General features: G+C 33.7%; 1 long non-coding RNA gene across 1 annotated transcript; it reads left to right on the top strand.

The window, feature by feature from the left end:
• The first annotated feature begins 1,735 nt into the window (after nucleotides 1–1,735).
• LOC117341609 lies at nucleotides 1,736–4,465 on the top strand. Its single transcript, XR_004535675.1, has 3 exons — nucleotides 1,736–2,129; nucleotides 2,243–2,324; nucleotides 4,046–4,465. It is a non-coding gene; the product is annotated as an uncharacterized LOC117341609 (long non-coding RNA).
• Nucleotides 4,466–9,461: the final 4,996 nt, after the last annotated feature.

Genomic DNA, 9,461 nt, shown 5'->3' with positions numbered 1-9,461 from the left:
TGCCTGTCGGCCATGTTGTTTTCCGATCGGTCCCAAAATGTAATATGCATAACTAGGCACCAAGGGGAACCTTAATATGAAATTTGAGAAAGATCCCTTCAGTTCTTTCTCAGAAATAGCAATAACAAACTTCAATTGTCAAAATCCAAGATGGCTGCCTGTCAGCCATGTTGTTTCCCGATCGGTCCCAAAATGCAATATGCGTAACTAGGCACCAAGGGGAACCTACATATGAAATTTGAAAAAGATCCCTTTAGTACTTTCTCAGAAATAGCGATAACAAACTTCAATTGACAAAATCCAAGATGGCTGCCTGTCGGCCATGTTGTAATCCGATCGGTCCCAAAATGCAATATGCATAACTAGGCACCAAGGAGAACCTACATATGAAATTTGAGAAAGATCCCTTCAGTACTTTCTCAGAAATAGCGATAACAAGAATTGTTTACGGACGGACGGAGGGACGGACCACGGACCACGGACGCAGGGCGATTTGAATAGCCCACCATCTGATGATGGTGGGCTAAAAAGGTATTCACTTTTAATTTATTGCATTTTTAGTACAATATTCACACCCTTGAAATGCGTTTTTTTTTGGGGGGGGGGGGGGGGGCAGTTTTTTTTAAAGTTTATCTTTTTATCTCAGTGGACCAATCATTGCTCAGAGGACGTGAATAATTACAACTTAGCATTGATAAGTCACGACATGAACAAACTCAGTTGTTATAAAAGATAAGCAGTTCGTTAATCCCAACACAGACGTTCATAAACGTACGTACATAGAACATGATGATATAATTTACTTCACGTGGGACGATGGGTCGCTCACCCACAAAAATATTTTCCGGAAAACCCAAGCTTCATTCATCCCAATGGGATTAATATAGCATGGTCTTTGTCAGTACATCGCATATTTTCTGGATGTTTGCGCTTTTGACATTAAATCTTGTAGTAGCATGCACAATTATGCCGCATTGGACACAAACTCCAGCGGTAAACAAACACACGTGTGTAACACTTGTGTCATTTTGATCGTCCAAACTCTCAGACGCTTTGATTTAACTCCATATAAGTAAAGCGTTTTTATGATCTCGATATGACGTAAATTGCAATAAACATTTTAATCTGAAAACAGCGCACACGATGTTTTGTCAGTGAACACATTAAACAAAACAATCAATTGGTCATATATCTATAAGCCAGATCGTCAGATTATTCACAAAGGACATCTGCAGGAGAATTGATCTCGTAGCATTACAGTAGCCTAGTGCTGTTACTGAAACGTGCACATCATGTGTGTAGGCTACCTCACGAAAAGTGGGACCACGCACCAAAAGTTAACCGACCCCGTCAGACACAAGCTGATCACCGAAGACCTCATCCTCGGGGCATCAATTAGAATATAATTAGCGGCAGTCTACTGTACCGAACTCATTGAATTTTGTAAATACCTGTGTACCTGAGGAGTGTCCAGTTCACCTGCTGACATAGCGGTGTCCTGGGGCGTTAATTAATTAGTTACATCGTTGTCATGCCTGACTGCCTATGATTTGTTGCATTGGCCAGTTTACCTGGGTATCTCACCTGTGCACAATATTATCGGTATCAAGAATATAACCGAACATATGACACGTTAGTTTCTCTGTACAGACACTTAGCATGTGTGCCATCATGTGCACTGTGAAAGAGTACGATGTTGCAGTAATCATAATAATAATTAAATAAAAATATATAACAACAACTAAAATATATATATATAATAATATCGATAGGATTTCTCATGATATCGTAGGCGGCCTAATAACTTTATTCGACATTTTTCTTCTTCGTTCACTTGGCCCTACTGTACACATGTATACCCACCGCCAGGCGGCGCTCCCTTCAGTTTAGCGGGAGATTTGTATTACAAGTGGCGGCCATTTTGTTTGTTTACGGAAACGTGATGAAAGCTTAGGCCTAGAACAAAATCACGTTATATATACAGTATATATTGGCGACATTTAATTTCCCCACTCACGGAATACAATCGACAAACTGGGAACAGAATATCAAATTTCGTCTAGCTTTTGGCGACTTATGATACCCCTTTCACCGGCAAACACTGAATTATCGGACAACATGAAATCAGGGTAAGTTATATGTTCTTATTTGTCTTCGAATCGCAGATTTTGTCGCTCTCGCGATCGTCATACATTAAACAACATTGAGTGAATATGTTCATATGAAATACTTCATGTTTCAGGACTAAATTCACCAGCATTCATGATCCTCGGACCACCCGCCCCCTACGCACAGCCGATTTATAAATGTTGCATCTTTCAATCGTAAGTTTAATTTGCTTGCCAAGTGATTATTTTTTAATCCTTCACCTTCACATTCCGGGTCAATATTATGATATATTTAAAATGGATTCACACATATATGTGGCCATACACGTTTTTCGTTTATGTCGTTTGGTATGAACGTCCCAAAGTATATATAATATACTTCGTTTTTCAATGGATTTTCTTGAAATTCGATACACTATATATTGGGGTGTAGGCAATAATTCGTCAGCTATTTTACCTGATAATTTTTTTCATGTTTTCCCGTACATTTGTTACTATTTTTTACTGAAATAGACGAATATATGCACCATAATTTATGGTAAGTATGAACATTTTGTTCTTTATTCCTAATTATACGCACAACACTTTTTTTTTTAAATGTAATTAACACGCAATTAATATCTACGGAATCGGCTACGGTAAATTAAATATATATAGAAATGAGAGGGATTGTTACTTGTTGTGTGCGTGAAATTTCAAGGAAATCCAATAAAATAAAGTCCTAATTGAAAATTTGTCAAAGTATTTAAAATAGATCTACAAAGTAAAATCTATATACAATTTTAGCACATTTTATTTATTATACATAGATCTAGACCATTGGAAAATTTGAGAAGAATCTTTCTTCTTTTATTTTATGTGAATTCATTTAAAATGTTTTATTGCTGAATTAACACACATTGATTACTTTCACCATCAGTTTCCCTTTTAAGTTGATCATCCCCGCCCCCAATATATTAGCTTGTATGCAATGCAAGATGGCTTACAGGCTGTCATTTTGAATTTTATAATTTTGAAGTTTCTCAGAAAGTTATTTATGGATCTTATTCAAAAGAAACATTTTAGGCTTCTGCTTTCAAATTAATAAGATCTAGAAGAAGAGAAAAGTGATTCCTTATTTGGGAATCACTTTTCTCTTCCTTCTTAGGCTAAGGAACAGTCTTGTATATATGATATACCAGGTATATAAAATTGATATTTATATAATAATCATACAATTACATGATATCTCTGGGGGTATCTTCTTTTTGATTTGACATGATAAGTTGTGTTTGTTAGCCTATAGTAATTACCTCTGTCTCCCAGCCCTCTAATTTTGCTGCTGTCTAATAATTCTAGAATTTATTGACAAATTTACACAAAATGGGCCAGGTACAGTTCACAAAATTATGTCAAAACCCAGGGTCAAAGCTCATGAAGGTCATTAGATTGAAAGGTCAATGTAATTTTTTTTTCTTTTCATCAATATTTTGTTTTGGCATGATGAAGCAAATTTAGTTGGAATTAAACTAGGTGTAAACTGACAAGGTCAAGGTCAAATTTTGCGTTTTTTCACTGATTAAATATTTTGTTTCAAGGCTAAAGCAAAGTTGGTCAGAATTAAACATTATAATAATGCATGGAGTCAACTGACCAAAGGTCAAGGTCACTTGGTCAAAGGCCAAGGTCAGATTTTGTTTCAATATAATTCCAACCAATATTACTCGGTGATTTAGGCAGATGGGTTCTTGATGATTATGGGAGATATATATTATTTATTGCCTCATGATGAAATTGATGGGGTCCTTTAAATTTTCAGTGTTCTAGTTAATAAATTATAATAACCCAATTAACTCTCAGCCTGTCCTAGTTATTAAGTTATTACACCGAAACCAGAGTTACAATATGTAAATAGATCACTAACTGTTTTGTTTTCTTTTCTTTTTGATGGACTATAGAGTGTCAATCCCAAGAAGAACCCTGATCAGCTCCTGGAAAAATCAGTGTTCTTGCAGTATTGTCAGTCAAATCTCAAGGAAAGGATCCCAGAAGAGGAACATTTACATTATTTCAGACTTTTTTCTTTCCTGTGTAACAATGCCTCAAACAGCTAACACATTTTATATAGTATACAATACAATGTGTATTAATAACAGTCCGGTTAGAGTGCTGTGTTATGCAGTAAAAATACTTAATTCTTGATGACATGTTGGTTTTATGTTTACATTAAACGGTAGTTATAATATATACTAGAGAAACAAAGTGGATAATGCCTTGTACAGGAGCAGGAGTATGACAGTGTAATAGTACATGACTGCTGCGTTCATCCATGGAAGGAATCTGTTATTCGAAATAAAGCTTTCCATGAGGACGAAAAATAGTGCTTTTGTTAGTCTTTCAAGAAAATGTGCAAAGTGAAAGGAGATTTCCGTGGTGTTTTTATGAATAGTAATTTATTGGTCTAGAAGACATGTATTTAATAAGTATATTTCTGGATTAAAAAAACATTCTGAAGCAAAATCTTTTTATATTTTTCTGTACCTTTTCCATACTTTTTCTGTAACTTTTCTATACCTTTTTTGTACCTTTTCAGTACCTTTTTCATACCTTTTTAGTACCTTTTTTGTAACTTTTTAGTACCTAGAAAAAGTTATAACTTTTTTGTACCTTTTTCATACCTTTATAGTACCTAGAAAAAGTTATAACTTTTTTTTAACTTTTTAGTACCTAGAAAAAGTTATAACTTTTTTGTACCTTTTTTATACCTTTTCTGTACCTTTTTAGTACCTTTTTTGTAACTTTTTAGTACCTAGAAAAAGTTGTAACTTTTTTTTAACTTTTTAGTACCTAGAAAAAGTTATAACTTTTTTGTACCTTTTTCATACCTTTTCTGTACCTTTTTAGTACCTAGAAAAAGTTATAACTTTTTTGTACCTTTTTCATACCTTTTCTGTACCTTTTTAGTACCTAGAAAAAGTTATAACTTTTTTTTAACTTGATAGTACCTAAATTATACCTATTTTTGTGTGAAATGTAACTTTTTTATACCTTTTTTGTACCTTTTTTATACCTTTTTTGTACCTAATAAAAGTTATAACTTTTTTTAGGTACAGAAAAGTTATCAAAAGTTATAACTTTTTAGTACTAGATTGGAACCGCTGTTTAAACATGGTTCCAATCTAGCATCAAAAGTTATAACTTTTTTGTACCTAAAAAAGTATAACTTTTTTGTACCTTTTTTTGGTATGGGTTATTGCTGTTATTTTATTAATTCAGAAAACTAGTGGTGTTCTGATAGTCAAAAATCGACCACTTCAACAAAAATTAGAGTCATCACTTATTTTGAGAAAAGGAAAGTATACTCTTAAATCAAGATAACTAGATTTTGACTATTGTACGAAAATACTGCATAACAGCACCTTGTCAAAATGGCAGATGATAAATGAAGTCCAAAGTGCTATATGAAATGCTATAAATTACATGTTCTTAAAGTAGTGAAGATATATACTATTTGGATTGATCAATTAATTGTTCACTGTATTCCTTTCAATAATTGATTGTTAATTTGCTTTCCTCCCAACACTACAGAAAACTGTTCATGAACTATAAAACCAGCTAATTTTCCTCATCGGCATCGGCTTGGCTTGAGGAGGTCAGCAAGCTCCCGGTTGATGTGTGACTCCTTCCTGACACCATAGAGTTCAGCAACCACATCTAAAACACAAAGAAATGGAAAATGGAGAGGTTTTATTTAAAATCTTTAATTTAGAGTATGTGTGGCCCTTTTCAGAGGCCCCATTGACCTATGAATATTTACATTCCTTTAAAATATTATGAAACGAGTTTGATTTTGGAATCAAATGCAATTCAATTGTTTGTTTTTAGGGGCTTAACATCCTTGCAAGTTATAGTCATATGAAGACAGGTGTCAAGAAAATATGTCAAGACAGATGTCATGGACTGAGTGCAATGACATTACTGACTTCATTCATTTCACTGAGCATAAAAACCAATTACCATACAGAAGTTGTAATTTTTCTCTGTCCTCAATCCGGGGCTTTGCTGGAGTGCTTCTGTTTGGCGCTTTCCCAGTCAGGCTCCTCCCTGCATATTCCTCTCTTTTGAACAGCCTTAAAAACAAACGCTTTCCTGCCTTTGAATAATCATCTATGCCTTGGCATAGTGACTTCAATTGTTCCTGTTAAAGAGAAAAAAAAAAAAAAAAAAAAATAGGGTATTCCATTTATTTATCTATATAGTATGTACAGTAAATTCAAACTTGAACCTTCGAGACAACATATATTACATACATTAATATAAATTAGATAAATCATTAAGTAAAGGCAATTTTAGATGTGTGCTATAACCTGGCCTTGAACTCATAATCTATGACATATACAGGCCTACCAAAAATACATTAAACCTTCAGCTTAACTCGCTATACAATTTTATACCTTCACAGTTCTGTTAGGTCTTGGTTGAGAAGCAGTCATTTACCAGTTACCTTTAGAAATATTTTAGCATATTTAGCCCATGTGACATTCTGATGTCCTTAGTGCAAGTAAGCTATAATGGTTGAAATGTGGCCATAAAATCTAATGTTTCCCTAAATATTACAAATAAAAATTAAAATTAAAGTTACAATATTGTCTACTGTCATTACCTTGGTGTAGGACATCTGGCCAGTAGTTGTAGTTGTGTCCAGGCTTGTTGGTCTATTTTCTAAAGATGTGGCCTTCTTTATATAAAAAAAGTGATTATAGTGATTCTTTTAAGAGTTTTTATTATTTTTTTTTCATGTTTTCATTTGAAAGAGATTTATTTTACCATTAACTTAATATAACCTCTTCTGGTTTATCTGAGCAGACCAGTTAATATCACTAGACGAAATTAAGTCTATCTATTCACTCAAGTATTTAAGTTTCCCTGAAATTGTCAAAGCTTGACAAATCAATTAGAATTTACAAAGCTAAGATAAAAACAACATACCATTTGGTTAGTTGTTACAGCATCTTGAACTGGCGTTGACTGTAAAAAAGGGCACTGCGATGTTATATTCTCAGTAAGATAGCTTGTATGTCTAGATCCTGTTTCCGCCCCCCCCCCCCCCCCCCCCCCTTTTTTTTTAGTTACATTGATACTTGATGAAGAAATGGTGTGCTATTGAAAGTAAACACTACAAGTGACTTTAATAAAATTTTGCTTACATAAGACATCACAAAGACATCGCAATAAAGATTTAAGCTGTGGAACTTTTTACTTAAAGTGTGGGTTTTTTTTTAAAAGATATATTACACTGTTCATCTCTGCCAAAGTTATTCATTCATGTACTTGACCACTGATTTTGCTCCAGAAATATAAATAGATGAATAACCTTACCTCTGTGATAGTGGTTGCACCTGAAGAGCAAGGTTGGTTTCCATAGTTGACGGTATTCATCTGTAAAGTAATTATAAATATTAATTTTTGATAAGAAAACTGGAAAAAGGGAACCCAAAGGGATTTAGCATTTGGTGCCGAACACTGTCAAGCGATCTAAATATTACTTAGAACTTATTAGAACTACATAAGACAAATCGATGTTGGGATTTCACAAGCGACTAATTTAAATTGGATGTCTCATCGATTGATTATCAATATAAATCCATAATCAATATAACACTATCATGGAGCCTACTCAAATGTATTGTAATATATACCTGCTGTTGATTATACAGCCAGGAAACTTGGTTCTGAAGCTGATGAATATAGGCCCAGCACTTTGACAATTCTAACTCAACAGCCTCCACCCTCTGTTGCAACTGGACATCTGGACCAGTTCTGTTGTATGTGGCACAAGATGACGTGTTGTTCAGGACATCAAATGATTGTCCTAATATAGATGAACTCCTGCAAAATAATTAAAAAATTAAAAGGAACCCTGCTAATTGGAATTTTGGACTTGTTATCTTTCATATTGTATATTTCATGCTGGTTTACTGTTGTTACTGATCAGTCTGTATTGCTTGAACAATTGATGAAAGCTATTTTGAACACAAGTTTGTTGTTAACTCAATAAACAGTAAAAAAAAAAAAAAGAAACTGACTTAAAACTATTTTCATTAATTTGTAGCTGTAAAAAAAAAATGAACAAAGGGTCAAAATGGTCATATGAGTTCTGAGTCATTTTAGCCAATTTGACTATTTTGGCCCTGCCCATCAGCTCACGGCCAGATAAAGTATATTAGTAAGTATATTCGTAACTGATTTATGTTAAGTCAAACAGTATCAGATTGTACTTAAGCTTACATAATATTCTTACCTAGTTGACGATTGTGTCAAGTCTTGATCATCCGAAAGACTATTGAAATTAGTCTCTGGAACAGAGCTGCATGATTGCTGATGAACAGCTACTTCCTGGGTCTCAATACTGGGCGTTGGCATGACAACCAGCTGCGGGGTGGATGGTGTTGCATCAGACTGTTTTGATGATGATACAGTACTGATGCAGCTGGAAGTTAGCAAATCTAACTCAAGTAACTCCAAACAACTGGCAGCCTTCTCAATGTTCGTCTAAAATTGTATTAGAAAAGGAATCAATTTTAAGTTTAAATGCTGTTAAATAGGATCTGAAAAGTCATTTCTTTTTAACATAAATTGGAATCTAATATTCTATGCATTTATAACATAAATCCATATTCATTTTCAACAACATATAGTTCTTTCCATTTAATATGGCTTCTGATCCAACTTTAAAAATATCTTAATAATTACAATGTCAATTATTATCCAATTGATGATTTTATTTGATTAATTCAGTTTGTTGAAATAACAGTTTTTGAAAACTAACCTGCTGCTTTTTCTTTAAATTTTTCATTTTTTTATTTGACTTCTCGCCTTCACTGAGGTTAGACTTCCTTTTTTTTGCTGATGCCTCTATGTTAGGCTGTTCTTCCTCCTGATCAGTACGGACAGTAGGCTCTGGTTCTCCCACCTGCCCAATTTGAAGCTTCTTTAACAGCTCTACAAACTCGGCACTGTCAATAATTGCCTTAAATTCCTTTCTTTCGGAATCGTCTGAAAGATCAATACAAAGTTACAAACATGATGTAAAATCATACTAGATTCATTTTCGTATCAAAGTTCTGTTGGAAGGTTATTTTGACTGGCAATGACGAGGCCTATAAAGGCAAGTTTATCTTGAATAATTTAACTTGTTTGTTTTCAAACATGTGCATGTTCTGAATTTGAAATAAGTTACATTATGAAACATCATAAATTAATAAATAATTGTTAAATTGGAAAGCTTTAGCTATCTACTACCACCCTACATGAGGTCAATAGCATATTATCTATTTTCTTATTAATGAAGTATTTGTTATCAATAAAAGCTTT

Source organism: Pecten maximus, chromosome 14, assembly GCF_902652985.1.
Source record: "Pecten maximus chromosome 14, xPecMax1.1, whole genome shotgun sequence".
Lineage (NCBI taxonomy): Eukaryota > Metazoa > Mollusca > Bivalvia > Pectinida > Pectinidae > Pecten > Pecten maximus.
The sequence above is the reverse complement of the archived record's forward strand: the minus strand, read 5'-3'. Positions and strand labels throughout refer to the sequence as shown.